Source organism: Uloborus diversus, chromosome 1 (genome assembly GCF_026930045.1).
Source record: "Uloborus diversus isolate 005 chromosome 1, Udiv.v.3.1, whole genome shotgun sequence".
NCBI classification, from domain to species: Eukaryota; Metazoa; Arthropoda; class Arachnida; order Araneae; family Uloboridae; genus Uloborus; species Uloborus diversus.
Genome location: NC_072731.1, coordinates 135991321 through 136013285, shown reverse-complemented (window position 1 = coordinate 136013285; position 21965 = coordinate 135991321). Strand labels below are relative to the sequence as shown.

Sequence of the window (21965 nt, the reverse complement as noted above, 5' to 3'; positions counted from 1 at the left end):
TAGAAATTATCCATTAAAAAAGTAAATATTTGCTTGTGGCTCTATCCCCCAACTTTTAAAAAAGTAAAAAAATAAAAACGGAATCTCGCATTTAAATTGACTTCAAATTTTTCTAGGTTTTGCAGTGGCTTTTTTTTTTCCTCTCACTCTTCTTTTTTTTGCAAATAGTTTTTGCAAGGGAAAAAATGAAATGTTAAAAATTTTATACACATGTTTGCGATTTAGAATGAACAATAATTATGTTTATGCATGAAAAAAAGTTAGTTTAATCGATTATTTTTGAAGTAGTCCGTTATCGCGAAATTCTGTTATCTGTAGCTTTTATTTTGTACTAACATCAATAAAATATGTACATTGTACAGGTTTCTTTTTTTTGCTTCCTTACGTTCTTTTTAAGGTTTTACATTGCCTTTCTGTTTAAATAGAGCTCCATTTCACTTGTAATCAACTATACAAAAAAATTGGCGAATAGGAAATTTTCGGCTTTTCTCGCACTTTTTGAAGACGGCCCTTTACTTTAATTAAAGCTTCTTATTGACGGGTAAATAATATATAGTTGCATCGGAATGTGCCAGTATCTATTTCTTTATTGTTTCGTTAAAACAGTAGAACTGAAGTCGGGGAGATTAAAAGAAAAGTCAATCATAAACGCCGCAACGGCAAAAAAAAAAAAAAAAAAAAAAAAAGTCTTACGAAAAAACACGCAAACGCCGCGGCGCGACGTTCCTTCCAGAAATTAATGTAGTCAGTCAATGATCCGCTTATTTCTTTTGCTTTTCAAAACTGAAACATGCAGAAAATTAACGATGTGGCATTGTAAAAATAAGAATTAATGCACAATTAGAAGTGCTATACTATAGAAAGAAAAAGTAGGAAAAAAAAAGAGGAAAAGTAGGAAAATAAGGAGAAAGCTCTAAAAAGTAGGAAAAAGTAGAAAAAAATAGGAACTCTTCGGGGTCTGTAAACAGTTATATTTATATTGAAATAATAATTATTTATAGGCTTACTTTCATTCGTAGCAAACTTTTTATGATATAATAGCTTTTTTTCCATGCTTTTATTTATTAATTTATCATAAATTGTAAACTTTTAAGATGGAAGCAAGCTAGAAAAAATAATCTAAACAGAGAACACATCTAAGAAATTTTTATCCATTGCCTTTCGCTGAATGAAAGATTGTTCATGATGAAAAATTAAACGCTAGGGAAGCAGTCTTCAAACAAAGCTTCTAAGACATCTTCCTCCTGTGGAACGCCAAGTTCAACGATAAATATAGCCTTGTTAGAATTTTTTGGTTTCGTTTTTGCTTCCAAGTGCGCATCTCGCAAACTGCTTTTGACAAGTTAATTTCAGCCGGATGCAGCTGGTTTGCTGAGCTTACGGCGTAATGAGTTAATTTAAAACTATAAACAAAATTGAAAATTTGCAAAATTTCGTTTTTTTTTTTTTCCTTTTCTTTTTTAACAATCACGATTGCTTATTGTTCTCACTTGACTGTTCTGATGTCCTATGATTTTATTTTCCTCCCGCCTCCCTCTGCAGCACCACCGTCGGCCGGCCTCCTCACGATGCTGCTCCTCTAGCGAAATCAGTCTCTAGGTTGCGTCACTTGCCTACTTTTACACACACATACACCCACACACACATACGTTTACACATAAACACACACACACACGCATACATACACACAAACACATACACACAACTACCCACACACATGCTACACACATATACACATACCCCCCGACACACAAACACACTCGTGATTGCGAAAAACATAATTTGTAGAGACGTACCGAGTAGCACTTTCGCCGAGTAGCCGAGTACCGGGCCTTTCACTACTCGGCCGAGTTACCAAGTACCAATTATGTTTTATGAAGAACCACCGACACACATGTGATGAATTTTGAACTTATTGGAATAGTAGTATAGACCTCCTTGTCCATATAATAGTTTTTAAAACTAAATTCCTGCTAAAATTCAATTTACACATTATATAAACAATTTTGTTTGCGTCAAAAATTTTACAAAAAAATAATTTTTAAAATTAAAAATAAATAAATAAAAGGTATTAATCAAGTTGGAATTAAAACAAATTTATACCAATCAATTATAATTTTTGTCCGCAAAACATAAATAATTTTAATACAACAAATGTGCAGGAACACTGCAGACATGTGTTTCTGCCCCCCCCCCCCCGTTACAAGGAACGTCTTTTTCAGTGCATAACATGTGAGCTAAAGAATGTTAAGACATTCGACAAAAAAATCTGACTTTTGTCGGATGCCTTTAAATCCACGAGCTCCCATGTTGTGCATTGAAAAAGGAATTCCTTGCAATGCCAAAACACATGTCTGCAGTGTTCCTGCACTGTGCTTTTAGCATTGTTTTATTTCCTTTTATTTTTTAAGCAAAGGTATTTTCATAACTTTTTATAATTAATTTTTGTTTGTAACAAAAATCCATTTTTAACAAAAATTCCATATTTTTAATACTTTTTTTGCATAATTTTACATAAATAATTTTTATCAATTTTGGGGACATTAAAATAAAGATTTGTTCCATTGAAGCATTACAAACTTCATTATTCTCAAAATTTAAAATTTGACTTATAAATTTTAATTGTAAATGTTTGCAGAATATAATGCTTGCTCTTTTTTCTATAAATTTTAGTATCTGCCTTGGACAATATTCAATTTTTTGCAACTACTCGGTATTGGCCGAGTATCTGATCAGAATTTGGCCGAGTACCGAGTAGTTACCGAGTACTCGGTACGTCTCTAATGATTTGAATTCAAGATGTCAAAGTTCAAATTCATTTTTTTTAAAATTTAATTTGTTTAAAAAAGAACGCATGTTTCATCAGCGCGAATCAGTGGAGGAATTATCAGGTGGCAATAGCGAGGGCCCCCACGAGATCAGGGCCCCGAAAGAGATCCAAAACTGATTTTCTTTTTTCATTGAAAATATTAAGGCAATTTTAGGCCACTATGCTGAAAGACAGGACGCCGAAAATTTTTTTGGCACACCAGACCTGTTACTACATTGCATGAATATCTTCAACCATGAAGTTTTGTGACAGAAAATTTAAGCGTGATCACATCATTCAAAAAACAAAATATATTTAGTACAATGTTTTGTCAAATGAAAGAGACTGCAAAACTAAAACGTTTTTAAACAATTCATTTCGCGTTTTTTCTCTTCAATGTTTTCTTTTGTTTTCTTTCTTTCTTTTTTTTTTTTGCAATACATACTGCAAATTAAATAAAACTGTTTATAGTAAAGATAAACATAAATCTGTACTAATATTATTAAGAGAGAGAGGGCGGATTTTTGTGTGTTTATATGTTCGAGGTAATCTCCGGAACCACTGCATCTACTTGAAAAATTCCTTCACTATATGAAAGGTGCTTTCTTACTGAGTGCATAGGCTATAAATCGAAAAAAATCCAATTAATAGTTCTTTTTTTTATTCAAATTTAGGCCCAAATTTCATAAATTCCCGAATATGGGAGAAAAAAAAACTTGCACATATTAGTATTATATATGGTTGAAAAGGGTAGAATTTTCTGCGTTCTAAACACTTTGTTTCAATGCTCTAACTTAATTACGGCGGGAGTAATTTGCGTTTTCAGCTCGAACTTTTTTAGGCTTAGCTCAAATTTAGGCATTACTTTCTTCATTAAACCTATTAATAAAAAGTGAAGGAACTGTCCCACAGTTTTCTTTTTGAGACCATTGGAAAAAGCGACATTTTTTACTTCAGATCTCTCTCGACCTTTGGTCGGAAAAGTTACAAGCGTTTTAAAACCATATTCGAAACATGATATTTTGATTCAGGCTGTCAACCATTTTATTTTCGCGTTTCCACGGTTACGCTTTTTGAATCCATTGTTTCTTTTCTTATTTTGCATTTAATTTCTTGAACTTATTTTATTTCGTGTTTCCATGGTTACGCTTTTGAAATCCATCTTTCGCATTAATGTCTTCAAAGTATTTTAATATCTTTCGTCATTGTTTGAAAGGGTAATTTTGTATCGTGTTTTACGATTATATAGCGTATACAAAGCGCATATAAAGATTGATTTTTAACATCAAAAGAACAATTTTTTTCTACCTAGTATTTTGTTAAAGTAGTTTACACCCTCAGTGTACCCTAGTTGTAGTATATGAAATGACAAAACTGTAGGTGATTGCAACTCTGAAGCACTTTCTTCGATATTATTTTTTGTAGCATCTACAAATGTCTTTGACAGAATATTTAACAGCCTTAAAATTTGTAAATAAACCTCTACGCAAAAGCAATTAAAATAAGATTTTTTTTTCTATCGATAACCTCTTTTAACCTCATATTGTTTTAATTGCTAGAGAATTTGAAAATCTTTTCTTTTTCTTCAAAAAGCAGATCTCATCCTTGTAAAATTATTGAGCTATTAAAAAGTAAACAATTTCTATTTCCTCTATATCATCATAGCCACTCATATAATTGAACAAGTCCTTTTATCAAGAATTTCACCTTAGCCTTTCCCCTATTACTGTGCTTGCCAGATTTCTAAAATGTTTAACCGGAACACCGGAATAACAGACGCCCCCCCCCCCCCCTCCTGTCGCGAGTATTCAAAAAGGAACCATGGATGATAGTGGACTCAAGTAAATTTTTTGATTACAGTGATACTTTCAGAAACTATGAGAAACTCAACTCCCTCCCCCCTTAAAAAAATTAAACATATACAAACACAAATTATTGAAAAGAAACATTTTTAAAGTTTTTTTTTAATATTTTTTTTCCTCCGAAATTTCGGATTACAAACACCTCTGAAGGGAATACACCCCTGGCTGGCTTTTAGCGTGTTTTAGAGGGTAGTTCATTCTCAATGCTACGAAGATAAAGAAAAAAGTCTAAACCAGGGGTAATAATAAATGATACAAGCAGATAAATTTAAACTGCTTAGTTCTTTCACGTTAATAATGTCATATTTTCACGTGGGCAAAAATGTCACACCCCTGCAACAGGAGTGAGCAATATAATGGATTGCATCTACAATAAAAGATTCAATCCTTAGTAAATCTTAACTAATCATGCAAATTAAGCATAATGATGGAAGTTGACTGAAATCTGCTTTATGGCAGATATATGAAATAAAAAATTTATTAATATTTTTTTGATTAAAGCTTGTAATACATTTTGAAGAAGCAACATTGCAATTTTAGTATTTATCTCTGCAACTTAGCATACATGGAATTTTACATTTTTCAATATGTGTGGGGAAATCAATGTGAACCTGTAAAATGGATTTTTTTTTTTTTTTTGGCTTTAAAAAAAATTTTTTTTTTTTTAAAACCGCATGGTTTAAAAAAAAAACCAACTAGTTTAAACCATGGTTAAAACCATGGTTTAAACCAACGTGGTTTAAACCAAACAACCCTGTTATAAACTGATTTTAAGATTGTTTCTAAACGAAACACTATAAAGATATTTATTATCTAGTATAAAACTGTATTACGAGTACAACAAAATACACTAACCTTCTTTCCTTTCAGTTAGAATTTGTTTCATAAAAACATTTGATTAACTACATGTCAAATTTCTCCCCAAAAAGTCGGAAAAGATATAGGCATCTGTTACGGCTTATTTTCAATAGAAAAAATTTTAATTAAAATTTAGTTTGTTACGCTTTAAAAATGTTTATTTCAAGCTTTTAAATGATATACAATACTTATAGTTTGGTTAATATTGAAATTTTGATACCCAGGTTGACATTTTCGTGGAATTGCTCCAGTACAAATTAAAATCAACCTTACCCGAAGTCATATGTAATTAGTTAACAAACACACAGGTTTTAAGATACTTTTTATATCACTTGCCTGCAATTTTTCTTCTACAAATCTGACAGTAACACTCTTCGAAATAGGATAAAGACAACACGAAAGCAGTGTCAATAAAATTTTTTCACACGGGTACACGTACGACAGCCATTTTATGTTGATAAACTCGACTTAAAGGTTACTAACTATAATTACACAAATAACAGCACTATACCGTTTTCCTCACATTAAGTTAAGGAATAGAGAAGGACGGATACACAGGAGGGGCGAAGGTGGAGATCGCCCTTCCCTTGAGGGACCCCGTACCAGCAGTTTTTAAGAATTGAAGTCCTAAAATGCAAGTGAAAGCCCTTATTTCAATGACGTTAAAAATAATTGGATTCAAATCACAGTTCAGGACACTTTTCGGAGTTAAAGTTTCGAAAAGGAAATTTTTGGCGATTTTTGGCGATGCTAGAAGTTTAGAAGCCTTCACCCGGTCATTTAGAAAAAAATTAAGTCTAAAAGACAAGAAGATTGCACACATTTCGGTTAGTGTTTGTGGAAAGAAGGGGTACAGTAATTATCCTCTGGTAATCTTTCGAAACTGAAAGTTTTAAAAAGCGAATTTTAGACGACAATGGTGTTAGGAAGAGAGGGTGGTGGGTCGAAATACTTTCCTTAATCATTACGAAATTTAAGTTCTAAAACGCAATTTTCGAACACCTCTTTCAACAGAAAAGGAAAGGAATAATATCGGGAACCTACTTGGCTAAATCTCTGTATTTTTGTTGTTTTTTATAAAAATGTGGCAGCAACCGCCCCCTCCCCAAACGTGTATAAATCCAATACGTAACAAGAGGCCAGTTAAAAAAATCGACCGCCCCTTCCCTAAGAGCTTTCTGGATTCGCCCTTGGAAATAGAAACTTTTTTTTTCGCTAATGCATGCTGATTAACCCCTCCCCCCCTATGTTTTCTAACGAAGTTAAAAATAGGCGCATAAATTAATAAGAAATGCGTCTAAATTTGAGCTAACATAGTTACAATGAGATGCTCTAATTTTTAGACGAAGTTAGGATGAAGTTTGCTTCATATTTGAACACAATTGGCTTCAGACAAGAGACTAAACGGGAGGGGAAAAAATTCACATGCATTCAAAATAGATACTGCTGCGGAACCAATTTCCATGGACATGGACATAAAGGTCAATCGTATGTAGAAAATTCCATGAAAAACAAAAATTGTTACGCAAAAAGATTGCATTGTCGTCCAACCGTAAGTTGAGCTTTTATTCGAAACCTTATTCAAGCAAGTTACATGCTTATGTCATTTTTCCACAGACGGATAAACCATAATTTAATTTAGCGGTTTTTTTTTTTTAAATCAACAATGCACCAGCAGTTTAATTATAAAGGGATGAACCACTTCGTTGTTAAACAAGGAAGTAGTAAGATTTCTCAGGATTCGTTGCACATAAATTATTTTAATTAAGACATCTCCATGATAAATCCATTATCATAAATATACGCATGCTCAAGGGCAAGATCGGAGATTCAAAAAGAATTTCAGATTCGAAAATTTGAAAGAAAATCGATGCAGTGGTGATTAATAAGTACAACATAACTTTTTTTTTTTTTTAACCAAGATACTAGAATATTTATTCAATCTATAGTGTTGATTACAAAATTTTTCTGCCGCATAATCTTTATTGCAAAACACACGTCGCCCTTTTCCTAGAACTGTTTTCCTTCTTTTTTTTTCATTGAAAATCTAAATTTGGAATCTAAAATGCAATCCCCCCCCCCAATCGAAGCTTTTTTTAATTCATATATAAATTTACTCAGACTATTTGTTCTAAACAGAAAGAAAAAAAGAAAAACTTGACTGATGTGATGAATACAGATGATTCCATACATAAGCACATAACCAAGAAGATACTAGAATGTTTGACCAATACATTTAGTCGAGCACAAAAATTTTCTGTGGCGAAAAGTAAGGAACCAAATCCTGTGTCGCCCTCCTTCCTCTTTCACAGAACTATTTTCTTTCTTTCTAAAGCTAAATTTGAATTCTATAATGTAATCTACCCTCCCTCCAAGAATCGAAGTTTTTGCATATCAAAATATAAAATTATGTACTATGACTATTTGTTCTAAGCAGACAGGGAAAGGGAAAAAACCCCCCAACATACTACTGATATGATAAATACAAGCGAAAAGAACAAAGTCTCAAAAAATTTCAAGCGAAAACAATCTTGGTTATCAAGCGATAGCCGACTTATTTGTTTGACTCTCCAAAAGGTTAACACTCTTGACATAAGGATAAATCAATATTTTGAAAGGTCCGATACGAAGTGCAAACATAATATCAATTATCAAAAGAAGTCTTAATAGATCTCTTCTTCTGGTCCATTCCGAGGTGACGTGTGTGTGACATTTTGACTCATGTCAAGGTGTAAAAAATTAATTTTACCAAGACAGATTGCATCAATACTTTTTCCCCCCAAAAATTTTAGAACGGTGTTTTAAGCATTTATATGAAACAATGTCATTATCAAAAAAAAAAAAAAAAAATCAGACGTTTAAAACTACAATGATTTTTTATTTACACGAGCTCAGTTTAACTGTGTTTTTCACCAAACCGAGGGGGGGGGGGGACATTTTTTTTTTTTTTTTACTTCCTTTTAAATAGTAGTTGTTTTCGCGAAAAAAATTTCACTCAAATAACGGCCTAAATTACCATTTGCTCACAACCGAATGAATGCTGAGTTCTTTTTTCGGTCCGACCGCACGTGCATATATACCTAAGAACGTATGAACGCCCGAAACATCCATTTTGACGATCCCCGAGTTAATTACCACGAGTTTTCTCGTGATGACTGTCTGTATGTGTGGTGTTACGTATGTTTGCATGTACGTACCTACTAATAACACAAAAACGGTATGCCGTAAAAAAAATAGTATGTAGACTCCTAGTGTGGTCTAGTTGTGCAACTCCCCTTTTGGTTGCATTCGGACAGGAGTCTTTTACGCCTTTTTGGGGAAAATCAGTGTTAATTTCAATGCACACTCAAGTGATGTTATAATTTGGCGAACATTTGGCAATATGTCGCCAAGACTTTTCATTTATTTGCATTCAAATAAAGCGACGTTAGCTTGAAAAAAGAATAAACTATGATTCTCATATCGGATGTTAAAGCATTCCATTTTTCAAAATGTAGACATCTAAAGAAGAAAAACGGTAATTAAAAGAGTTTATTTAAAGTTAATCATACTTGTTAGCATCGAAAAATCAAACCCTTATAATTTTCTCCCAAAATAAGTTAAACATCGCACCTCACCGTAAAAACGCAAATATTGACGAGCTGGTAAAATGATGAGAATATTTTCTAATCAAGTAATTATAAAGGTTCAACGCCAGACGCTAAGTGGTGATAATTTTGAAGTTGGTTACCCTATCTGAAGCGATCATATTTTTTCTCCTCCCTTACTATCCCTTTTCAGTTCTAAGTTCATTTCTCTGATATATATTATTATTGTTTATTGAATCATGAGCGGGGAGAAAAGTGCTTAACAAAGCCTTTTCAGAAAAGTTTACAACAACACCGCTGCTAATTAGCTGTGATAAAACAAACAAAATTATTTTAAACCAAACTTATTTTCAGCTGTTCATTTCTTTCCAAGAAACAAACAAGCATTATACTTATTTAGCAGTAGCAATTATTTATCGCTTGCAGGAGCATCGCAAGAGCGCCGATTTTTTTTTTTTTTTTGCAAAACTAACAGATTTTGCATAAGTTGATCCCTCTAATTAGACTTCAAAAAAGGTTCTAAAAATTATGTGTTTTATACACGGAAATATGCGTTATTTTGCTTTCAGATTTGCTCTTTCAAGAAACAATTTGTGAAAGATCCGATCTTGTTTATTAGAATTTTGTGTGAAGGGTCCGTTTTGGTTGATCGGGATTTTGTGAAAGGTCCGTTTTGGTTGATCGGATTTTTGTGAAGAGTCCGTTAACGGACCCAAATATCTTCTGGCCAGACCTCTGATTACAATGTGTGGCCTGTTTTAGAGTCAAAGGTCTACCCTAAACTACGCATAAGTTTGGACTCTCGAAACCAATTGCTTTATAGGAAATAAGATTGATTAAAGGCTTGATTAACTTGCATTATCAAAGTTAGACAGTGTTTAAACATACAAGGAAGGGGTGGGGGTGGGAGGAAATTGCATTAGAATTTAAGTAGGATAAAATTTTTAAGCACTTTTAGCTGAAAATTTCAACTTAAACTTCCTGAAAAGTTGAAAAAATTCATTTTTTCAACTTTTCCAACCTAATTAAGACAAAATTTGTATCAAGCCCCTGTAAAAAAGATGATAAACAAAAATGCCCTTGTAAAAAATAAATAAAATCCAGGAGTAGTTACCTACTAATTGGTTTTCATACTATCTAACGTTCATATTTATATATCTGAATAAAATATGGTATTTTTCACAATTGGCTCTATTTTAGAGAACCTGAAATTGATTCAAAAAGTATTAAAAAATTATTTTGGAATTAAATTTATATTATTTGGAAAAACTTAAATCGGAAAAAGTAAGTACAAACATTTTTTTTTTTATTTTTGCAGTGTACGGGATTGAAACAAAACGATCTATGCATTGTAACTTCAAACTGGAGTGGTTTAGCGGTGCATATGAAGGAAAATATGAGGTGATCTAAAGTTGTCACCACTATGAGCAAACTTTATACCACTATAAAAAATTCCCCCTCCCTTTGTGTGTAATTTAGAATTTTTTTCGAAGCGTCACTCTACAGCTGAGATTTAGGGTAATGTATGGTTCAAGTCTCAACCTTTTTTGGCAAAGAATAATGAAAATATGAAGAAAAATACACATAAAGTGGTCTAAAGTTGTACGGTTTTACGCTCCTTCTTCGCCGTGTACTCTCAAATATTTTTTAGACAGTATACCCTCAAGTTTCATAAATTTTCATATTATGACATACAGTGAAACCTGTGTAAGTTGACCACCTGCGGTGCAGTACTTTGGTGATCAACTTAGACAGGTGGTCAACTTATAAAGGGTGGTATTGATTTTTATTTATTTATTTATTTATCATTTCTTGCATCATGTATTCATTTTTTGACAAATTCACACTTACTCTCTCTATTTAACTCATTTTCATCGTTTAACATTACTTTGAAAAAATAATTAAAAATGTTTTTTACTAAATTAGACACTGTAGTTTTAAAAATTCCATATGTGTCAGCTAATTTTTTCTTGCTTTCCCTTTTTTCAATAAATTTTAATATTTCATATTTTTTATCAACCTCAAGTTCAACCAACTTTCTTTTTGAAGCCATTTTATGTAAAACTTTTAACACAAAGAGCAACAAGCTGGACTCTCATAGTTCATAAAGGCTGTTGAAAATGAAAATGTTCTATCTCTTAATCCTTTGCACCAGAAATAAACAACTTTACTCTTAAGCACAATTCCAGTGTTGCCACAAAATATTGCAAGTGGAAGAAAAGACTTAGTACTTTTATACTGACGCCTGTTTTAATTGAACAGAGTACAAAAGGCCATCTCAAATAGAACAAAAGAAAAATAGCTTAAAACACCATGTCATGCTTGAAAACGTTCGACCGAGAAATGCGGAGCAAGATAACTTTTTTGTGGAGCTACGGAGTTAAGCTATTTTAGCGGAGCAGTTGGCAATCCTGCATCAAAGCATTAAAATTATTCATAGAAAGCTTTAAAAATAATAAATAAAAATAAAATAATTTGCTTGATTAAGTTTTAAAAAATAAACCAAGTGGTGAACTTACAAAGGGTTTTTTACAATACTCCAAACCAAATTTGGTGTACATTAGTGGTCAAGATAGACAGGTGGTCAAGTTAGAGAGGTTTTCCTTCATTATATAAGATAGGACTAATTCCGCTCCCAACAAAAGCGGTCAACATAGGCAGGTGGTCAACTTACAAGGGTAGTCAACTTTACAGGTTTTACTGTACTATGGATATGATCACATACACATATTGTGCGTAACGGATTACTGGGAGTTACCCTCAGAAAAATTGATGGGAACATCACTGGACATGAAGCGTTTTTGGTTTTGACTTCATGGTAGCGTTTCAAAATAACAAAGAAAACGAAATACCCTTTTGATTAAACAAAAATTATCCACACATTCGAAAAAAAATTGCTGGACCTGGAAAATAGCTTAAGGAAAGCAATTAAATGCCGCAGAATTGACTAGGAGAGGCATTTCAAAAAATTAAGTGGCGGTAATACCAGCTATTTGAAAAGGCGGAATTCAGTCAAAAAAAAAAAAAAAAAAAAAAAAAAAAAAAAAAAAAAAAAAAAAAAACGAGAAAAGTTCAATTGTTGTGGTTTAAAGAATCTCGTGATTCTGTGAATTGAACGCGCGCTGCTGTTAACGATCAGTTTGAAAAGGATCAGTTCGAAAAATAGTCTGAATGTTTGAAGTGGAAAACTTTTCTCCTTTATATGGATAGATTGAAAAACAAAAAGTATACGACTTAGCAAAGAATGATTTTTTCTAGTGACAGTGCAAGTGCCGATGAAGGCACTATTGAACAATCGAAAGAAGATTTGGCTACTTTTATAAGAGGATACACACACAGGGTCTCCGAGAGCCAAAGCGGGCGTCCACCTTTTCGATTTCGAGCCAAACTTCGAGTTCCCGACTGGGCTCGTATGGCCTCTCGTCGGCCCTGAGGATACAAAGCGATAAGCATCTCCCATTGTGACGGAATAACACTTTTTATAAACTGATGCGGGACAGAACCTTGACATTCAAGGGTCAAGAGCGGAAATTTTGTACAATTCGTGACGGACGCCTACCCTTAAAGGGGCCATTCATAAATTACGTAAGAATGATTTTGGCAATTTTTGATCCCCTCTCCCACTATGTAAGGGTACGTAAAATTTTTTAAACCCCTCCCTCCTATTCTTACGTAAGATTCCATTTCATTTTTCAAGATAATAAAATAACGAATCTTAGATCACTAAAATCGTTATTAAATTCACTATTATATTATTATATTAAAATTTTTTTCTGTAAAGAAATATTTACTAAAAAGCTGGAATTTAGACTGATTGTTTTTTCTAAATTTTTTTTGTATATGATGCGATACTAATCAAAAATAAAATATGCCATACAAAGTACAATTCTTTTTTTAACTTTACACTATTCATTGTTTGTAAGACAAATAAAAAATAGCTCATCCTAATGCGTTTTTACCTTCCAGACCAAATGAAATATCATTCTGCCAAACGACTTGACCGCGCGATTTCTAATGTAAAACATAAACTTGGAAAATATTACGTAAGAATGAGTTTAATCCCCCCTCCTCCAAGTATGGTTATGTAGAGATTTTTCTAACCCCTTAGGACCCTTACGTAATTAATGAAGAGCCCCCTAATACCGTTATAACAAACTTCAAGGGACCGCAGATTTTGTTTGCTGTAACGAAAATTTCGTTGCAAGGGAATTTATGAAATGTAATGGATTATAAATCGGAACTGAAAATGCTTTTCGTTTCAACGGATATTTCGTCGTACTGGTAGTCATTGTAACTCACTGTTATCACTAGCGCAGCTAGAATTGTCAACAGTCCTTATGTGTTAACTACCATCATATGAGAGGCAATATGGCTTAAAAATAAGGGCTGTGGCGGGGGTTGACCTAACAACCTCAGACGCGCTGCGTAGCTGTATATTATGACGATTAATGTAATGATTTTCAAATTAACGATTATTTCGAGCGGTTTTCAACTTCTGTGCGTTTTGCAACGTTACCCTGCAGCCGATTATAAATGAGAGCATGTATGTGTTTACTTTTGTATGTGACTGCGATATTGTGCATTTTTTCAACTATAATTAGAAATTTATTTTTTTGAACAGGGAAGTCGAAAAGTAAGATTGACATAATAGAAATATTTTTATTTTTTTTTTTAAATCTCGAATTAGCAGACAAAGGTCTAGTAGATTTAAGGGCCATTCTATTATGACAGGTGTGATGCCCTCTTTAAGAGGTAATAAAACATAGTAAATAAACACCAAAAAAGTTTTTAAATTATGTTTAACGGTGAACGTGTCTGAATAATTAATCTTTCAGAGAGGAGGAAGGGTGCAATGTGGTTGTTTCCTTCAATCAAAAGTACTACTTTTTGTTACTGAAATTGATAGCATAAGCAAAAAATAAATAAATAAATAAATAAATAAATAAAATAAAATTAAAAAAAATAAATAAATAACATGGACCCAGAAAATACTTTCATTTTCCCAATAGTTATTTTTTTATTAATTTTTTGAAATGTCCGATTTTTCAAACAATGCGTGGTCTTGATGACGTCACAAAAGATGCACTTTGCCGCATCTTTCTACTATGTTTTCACGTTATGACAATCAAGTAGCGCATTAAAATTGCGCTCTACGCTTGCTATCAACCTATCGTTGTCAATGCACGTGAGTAAAGATGCGAAATAAATATTTTGTTCTGTGAATGGCAAGATTGAATGGCATTTCATCATTTGTGATGTCGCACGACAAAAGTGTAAACAATGAAAGCGCACCGATTTAAGTAATTTTTTAAAAATATTAAACTTAAATAAATTATTTAAAAAATGGTCAGATCTTACGTTTTTAAGCACGCTCTTTCAAAAAAAAAAAAAAAAAAAATACTTTTAAAATTTTGGAAACGACCCCATTTTTTGCAAAACAGAAAACTGGAGAAAAAAAATGAATATTCTTACACAACGACTATTAAAGACTTCAGTTTTGAATCTGCTTGACATTCTTACAGATCAAATTCGTAGCGAAATTCCAACTGTTTTTGATATCATGCACGGTAGTGAGGGGGGGAGGGGGGCGGAGGAAATTTATTCTGTAACTCTCACTTTTTTTCTCCCACTTTTATTCTTATTTCTCAAAAAAATACTAACCAAATTTTGTATGGGATATTATAGTAATGAGAGAAAAAATAATACAAAAAATAGTAAACCAGTCTGTGAAACGTAGAAAAAGAACTCGTCACAGAAACCTTGACGGATGTTCTTCAAAACCGAAATAAATAAATTAAAATAAATAACGAAAGAAATTAAGTGAATAAAAATTTCTCGTCCGAAGGGTTAATTTTTGGCTACATTTATGTCTACGTAAAGAGAACGAAAATAATAAATTGTTATTTCTTACATTTCTCCTCATTTTCTATTAATTTTTAAGAATTTGAGAAAAATGCTTTATTAAGCAATAAGAAAATGAACCAATAACATGATTTAAAATGTTTTTGATCATAATGTTTTAACATCGTTCGAAACACATGTGGCTTAATCTTCTGTTCCATTTAGAAACTGCTTTCGAAATGTTTAAAATATTGTCCCATCCGTCAAACGTTTACCTCATACGTCAGACGTCACACTAAAATTTTACACAAAAATTTAACCAAATATTATTTCAAATATCAATGAAGTAAATTAATTCTTTTATAAGTGAATTGACATTTTTTACAGCGTTTATAAGAAAAAGTTAGATTATAATTCTGTGATAAATTTAGCAGAAATAAGCATTGACAAAAAAAAAAAAAAAGATAAGAAAAGAAAAGCCCCACATAGAAAATAGTTTCGGGGAAAAAATAGTCTTCGTATTTTATGTTGAGATCGAATGTTTCATCGAGAATGTTCTACTTCCAGCTGATACAGGTGAGTGTACATTTACTCAGTAAATTACTATTTTTATGGGTTTTCTGAGAACTTTTTCTTCGATTTCTTGATTCCAGACAAAGAAAGGGCGCGGAAGCCCTTGCTCCGACCGGCAACTTCCGGGGGCTGCAAAGTCACACTATTTCTGTGTGTGTGTTTTTTTAACATTTTTTTTGTTCAGCTTAAAAGGTGATGGGTAAGGGCGTCAGTTTCGAGATTTTCTACGTCTTGATCAAAGATCCTGCACTGGAAAAATATTATGCTTCGAGTCGTATTATTTATTTATTTTTTTAAATTCTATAACTAAAAACATTTTGCATTTTTACTGTTTTTCACATTTTCTTTAGTTAGCACATGAATTGTCGTCAAATGTTTTAACTAACTGTAGGGCGAGTCGGTGGTAGTAGTTATGCCGCCCCTCCACCCTCCACCAAGATAAACGTTTTCGTTAAAACAGATAAATGTATCGTATCGATAAATGAATGCTGCCAGAATTTTTTTTTTTTTTTTTTGGGTTTTGAAACCACCAAACTTGACAAGAGCCAAAAGTATTAATTAATACTTAAGCTCAATTTAGATTATCATATACCAAGCGTGATTTTTTTATTTTTTAAAGAAATCATACAATTCGGAAAAAATTGAAATTTTAATGCTTTTAGCATCCTACTCAGACATCAGAAATTTATTTTCGAACTTTCTTTTTGTTTCGTTTATAGAGCGTTTTATGTTCCGTATCCAACTTTCCCACATGAAAACACTAACTTTGATAACGCAAGCTGTAAAATAATTTAATTTCCCTGAACACAAAAGCATTGATTCGCTGATTTTTTCACTAAAACTTTCGTATACACAGAACAAAGAATAAGTATATTAATATTATTCTTAAGTCCCTTTTTTTTCTCTCAAACAAATTTTAAGGGAAATTTCTTTTGTTATATATGTACTTCATTTCCCTCTCTTTTACCTTCTTCCATATATATATATATATATATATATATATATATATATATATATATATATATATATATATATATATATATATATACATAACATATATATATATATATATATATATATATATATATATATATATATATATATATATATATATATATATATATTACCCCGACACCCAACATGATGAATCTTATTTTTCGGCAACACTTAAGTTCCAACTTTTATTAACAACGATTTTTTAATATCACTTCTTGGCATAGCGATAAACAATGGAGGTGGTGCATCCTAAGAAATATACATATTAAGTCTATAAGCATACTTATTTTCATCTGTAATCTTAATTCAAAAGGAGAATAAAACTTGAATATGTAAATATAAATAATACGGGAAGTTTTTTTTTTTTATATTACTGAAGATCTGCTGTGCGACTCGTATGCAACATGCAGTGTTTTTAAGACTTTTTAACTTTATTTTTTTTTTCAGCGTAAAATGTTTTTCGGACATTGCGCTGTTTAAAATAATTTGGTTGCTCTGGTTGAAAACAGAAAAATTTGAAACAGTTGTAAAACAAATCCCTCGAAAAAAAGATCGGTTTTGATGATTTTTAAAATATTTTTAGGGGAGAATACTTACATGAGTCTTTCAACTTGATACAAATGTTCATACCTTTGAACTTTTCAACCTCTCTAGCCCCTCAGAAGAATGTTAATGGCTGATATAATGCTCATTTGCTCAGCGCTTAATTTGCAGTTTGCACGAGAGCTCACAAGAGCCTGTTTAACTACATGTAAATGTTGCTATTTTAGACAAAATTCAGTCCATTTACGAGCAAAAATGTGATCTGAGGACTATAGAACTCCTCTACTTTTCTTCCTAGAAATTAAACCCTGCCTTACCCGCTAAAAAAAATAACGGCTATGAAACTGTCGAAAATTGGAAAAATTTGAGGAGCGCTATCTCCAAAAAAAGGGGTGGGGGAGAGCTGAAGCAGGCAATTGGTGGTTATAATTGAATTCAGGGGTTCATTTTACATAACATTGCAGATATTATTGTAAATTAATCGATCGTCTCCACTTTCAACAAGCGAAACTTTCAGAAAAACATCAGAACTCCCAATTTTTGAGGTAAGTTTAGAGAGGAAGAAAAGAAAAATACATTTTATGTATGTAGTTATATTATAGGCAATGTATGAAATCCGGCATTCTATACATTATCAGAGCCTCATTCTACAGAAGGCTGAAGTGTCAAATTTATATTAATCTTTAAAAATCAAGCACAAACAGCCACAATCCTGGAGCAAATAATTAATTATAGCGAAAAAATAATCCAGCTTACGAAATTTTTCTACGCAATCATTTCAAAAAACTCCGCGCGAGAAACAATCTTTCTAGACAACTTACCGTGCATGCGGAAAGATGCGAACATTCCGTTGTTTGTCCCCTAAAAAAATAAAGGGCATAAACAAGACGGCACTGAAAATTCTGGGCGAGATCCGTCGCCAAGATTGGCGTGTTGTGTTGTGATGCTGAGCGGTGACGCAATAACTGAAGCAAAGAGAAGGCAGGATGGGAAGATTTGACACCGGGTTTTTGTTACGCAACCACGCGACGCAGTTGAACGACTTCCGAACAACGCAAGGTGTGTGTGTGTCTGTGTGTATACCAGCATGCTGAGTTCCGGAATACCTGTTCAATGAAGAGGGAAATTCAAGGGCTAATGTTTAGTTTCGAACAAATGATTTCTTTAAAACATTTTTTCAGAACTATATCTAGTTCCATTTAGTCAAAAAGCTCTGTCTCATTTCACATTTGCTCAAAATACATCGATAGAATATTTAAGGCAATTTAGTTAAAACTCATGCAAAAAAAAACCTAATAGTAAGTGTTTATATAAACAATAAATTCATTTCACGAACGATATGTAAACAAAACAACGCACTCGGGCACATTAACGCACATTAAAATGAATTGAGTTATAACCAGCGGCTGGAAAAGAATGAACTATACAGTGGCTCTGAAAAGTGTTCGTACACCTTGAAAATTTTTAGTAAAACCAAAATAACGCGAAACTGAATTCGAATATGAAGTCCAATATTTTTTCACATCATTCCTAAGTCATTCTAAATAAAACCCTGTAGTTTTTTCAAAATATTGACGGATCTTGTTTTTGGAATGGGTCAAAAAACGAAGAGACAGAGAAATAATACGCCACAAAAGTCATCGTACACGCAAATATTTTCGAATAAATTCATGATTAAAATTATCATATGTCACTTTTTTATTATTTTTGCATTGTGTTGACCCTTAAAAGTCATTTGGCTTTAATTTTTTGTTTATTTATTCCCAGATATTTTGCTTGTTACTTTAAAATGGCTGACAATCGTAAAAAACCACAAACACCATTCGAAATTTGAATTTTTTTCTCACAGTAGAGGTAAATTGGTTTGAAATGTTTCTAAATTAGTAATTTATTCTTTACAGTAAATTGCTTGATAAAATGTTTTAAAGAAAGAAATCGGCCGAAAACAAGGTAAGAAAAGGTCAACCGGCGAAGTTGACAAAGCGTGTTTGGTGATTTATAGTTAAAAAAATAATGAAAAATACACTTTTGAGTGCAGTAACCTCTTCCCGCAGAAATTTTCTTGGCCGTGCGAAAAACAGAAAGCTTACGCTTTCCGTCGCAAAATCAATGATAATTAAGCTCAAACCATTTTGAATTACGTCCTACTTACAGATAAAAATGAGTTCAACATTTGTGGTTAAATTGTTATATAATTGTGAATAGAAGAAAAAATTAGGAATCTTAAGAACTTAGTTGGACCAGTTAATCAGGACGGTGAAGGTGTTCTTATGTGAGGGTGCATATCAGCATCAGGACTTGGTAGTTTGGAATTTTTTGAAGAAATAATGAATCATGCTGTTCATTTAAATATTTTAAAAACCAATTTTAAACTCTTAGTTAAAAGTTTGGTTATTGGAAACAACTTTGTTTTTTTATCCAGATAACGATTTGAAGCACATGGTTTTCAAAAATTCTAGTGCCTCAAAAACTGTCCTAAAGTTTAGAAAATACCCCTTTAATCTCCAGATTTGAACTTAATGTAACATATTTAGAGATATCTGGAGGCTAGATTACGAAAATACGGCTTTGAAACGAAAATAGAGCTAGAAACAGTAAAACTCTCAAAGTGTGGTTGATTACTTACTCAGAAATTACTCAAAAAAAAAAAAAGAATAAAATCTATTACCAGACGCTTAAAAGGTGTTGTTGATACTGCATAATATTCTATTAAATAATTATTTAATGAAAAGTTAGATTATTCAATAATATAGACATTTTTTAAAGTGTACGAAGACTTTTGAGATAAAATTTCCGGCGCTTTTTGGTTTTTGATTTTTAAAAAGTTAAGTTTTAATATTGTTGAAAAAAATTTAACGTAGTTCTGTTGAAAATTGATCATAGACCTTATAATTAAATACCTATTCCGAAATATTAATTATAACCAGTGGATAGGGTCATATTTCATTGAAAATCGTAGATGTACGAACACTTTTGGGAGTCACTGTATATGTGATTTCAGTGAAAATTAAGACACGAAATAATTGTTGTAGAACCTAATGTGAAAAATACAACATGAAATCCAGTCCTATAAACATTCAGCCCCAGGCATTAATTTGCATTGTAACATCTTGAATTCAAATTTTGTTTTTCGCAATCACGAATTGCGATAGAGCCCTAGTCGTTGAGTTTCTTGGGTTTATAAATGATTCCTATCGAAATCATAAAACAGGATTCGAATTCAACATTTCAAAATTAAAATTAATGTCAGGCGCTGAATGCTATTTGTTGTGAACTGGATGCTGTTTTTGTCTACAGTCGATTGCGTTAAGTCGATCTGGTCAGGTATACAAACGAAGTCGATTCCGGGGGACACGGACACCACCGTGCAGGAGTTACACTCAAGCGAGAATTTTTTTCTCTCAAAAACATAGCTCAAAATAGCCTTAAAATATTCACACCAAAACAATCCCCATAGTGTTATCCAACTCATGGACCATTATATCTATTGCCTATCTCTCGGTAAGTGTATTCAACATTTAGTCTTTACTTTTTACGTAGCTGTTAAGTCAGGGTAGCCAGTTTTGTATAAACATGCACACTCGTGTACCTTGAACCACTGGATCAAGGTACAATATAGGTTGTAGTGATTGTTTTTTATTTTATTTTTTTACGTAGGATTTCATCATGCCTCGAAGTAAAACTGGAATCAAGAAGGATCCAGTAAATGTTGAGGCATTGCAAAATGCTATTGAAGCAGTAAGAAGTAATGATCCTGACAAAAAAAAAAAAAAAAAGACTTTTAGTAGAGAGGCCGAAATGTATTCAAAGTGAGCAGGTCAACCATTCCTAGGCATTTAAGAAAGTTGAATGAAAGTGGGTCAAATAAACTTGAATACAACGTAGGTTATGCAGTTAGGCAAGTACAAGAGGTCTGACTCAAGGTACACGAGCATCATGTACCATGGACCAAATTACATAAAATTTGAAAAATATACAAAAATAGAAAAATATTTTTTTATAATCCGAAATATTTTTTTTACTTATGCAAAAAGGTTTGAAGTTAAGTTTTAATAACTAAAAACCATAAAAATTACACATTCTTTTTTTGAAAACCAAAAAGTTTTAAAAGTGGTCCAAGGTACAACAGTCTCTCCTACTCTCAAACTTTTTTTAGACACAAAGCGTATACCCTCAAGCTTCAAAATCTTTCATATTATGACATAGTATGTATATGATCGCATACACATATTGTGCGTAATGGATTACTGGGAATATACCATCAGAAAAATTGATGGGAACATCACTGGTCCCCACCACTCCACCTATGGGGAAGTATCACGATGGGAAGTGAGTTATAAGACAGGTGCTCTTCATTTTAAAGAGGATTTATCTCCCAAATTGAGATTTTGGAAAAAGATTCTACTGGGCGACAAATGTTTTCAATTATCCACATTCATGATGCTTCAATATTCTATAGAACATCAAAAGAACGATTTCAGACTAGCTATTTTATAGACTGTTTTCAAAAGAATATTGCAAAGTAACGCTTGTCGGCTGAACTAAATTCGACAATATTGAGAATAAAGGGAAAACTTTCATATTGTTGAAAGAAATAACAAATATCAAGATGATAATTCAGTGCGATTTTGAACATAGTCATACTAATATGTACATCGAACTAGACAAGAGAAGGATAGAAAAAAAAAAAAAGATTTCCATGGAGGATGTATTTGATGAATATAGTTTCATATACATGTAAAACTTTTGCTTTTTATCTAAGTTTGTTATTTTTTGTATTTTTTTTTTTTTTTTCATTTTTTTTTACGCCAGACTTTATTATTTCACTCGACGAGACGAGTTCAACAAGACGAGAGGAAGAGGAAAATATACGATGTAATTTCTTAAGATAATGAA

The 21965-nt window shown here is 32.3% G+C and overlaps 1 protein-coding gene across 4 annotated transcripts in view; it reads right to left on the bottom strand.

Moving 5' to 3' along the window:
• The window catches only part of LOC129232274 (protein tyrosine phosphatase type IVA 3-like), a 76657-nt gene that overhangs the window by 22935 nt on the left and 31757 nt on the right, over positions 1-21965 (bottom strand). The window contains exon 1 of one of the 4 annotated variants that reach the window (XM_054866469.1): positions 17891-18020. The exons of the other annotated variants lie outside the window; for them this stretch is intronic. The gene's annotated coding sequence lies outside the window, so the exon portion shown is untranslated. Of the gene's footprint in view, positions 1-17890; positions 18021-21965 lie in introns of those variants that run through there. 4 annotated transcript variants of the gene reach the window in all.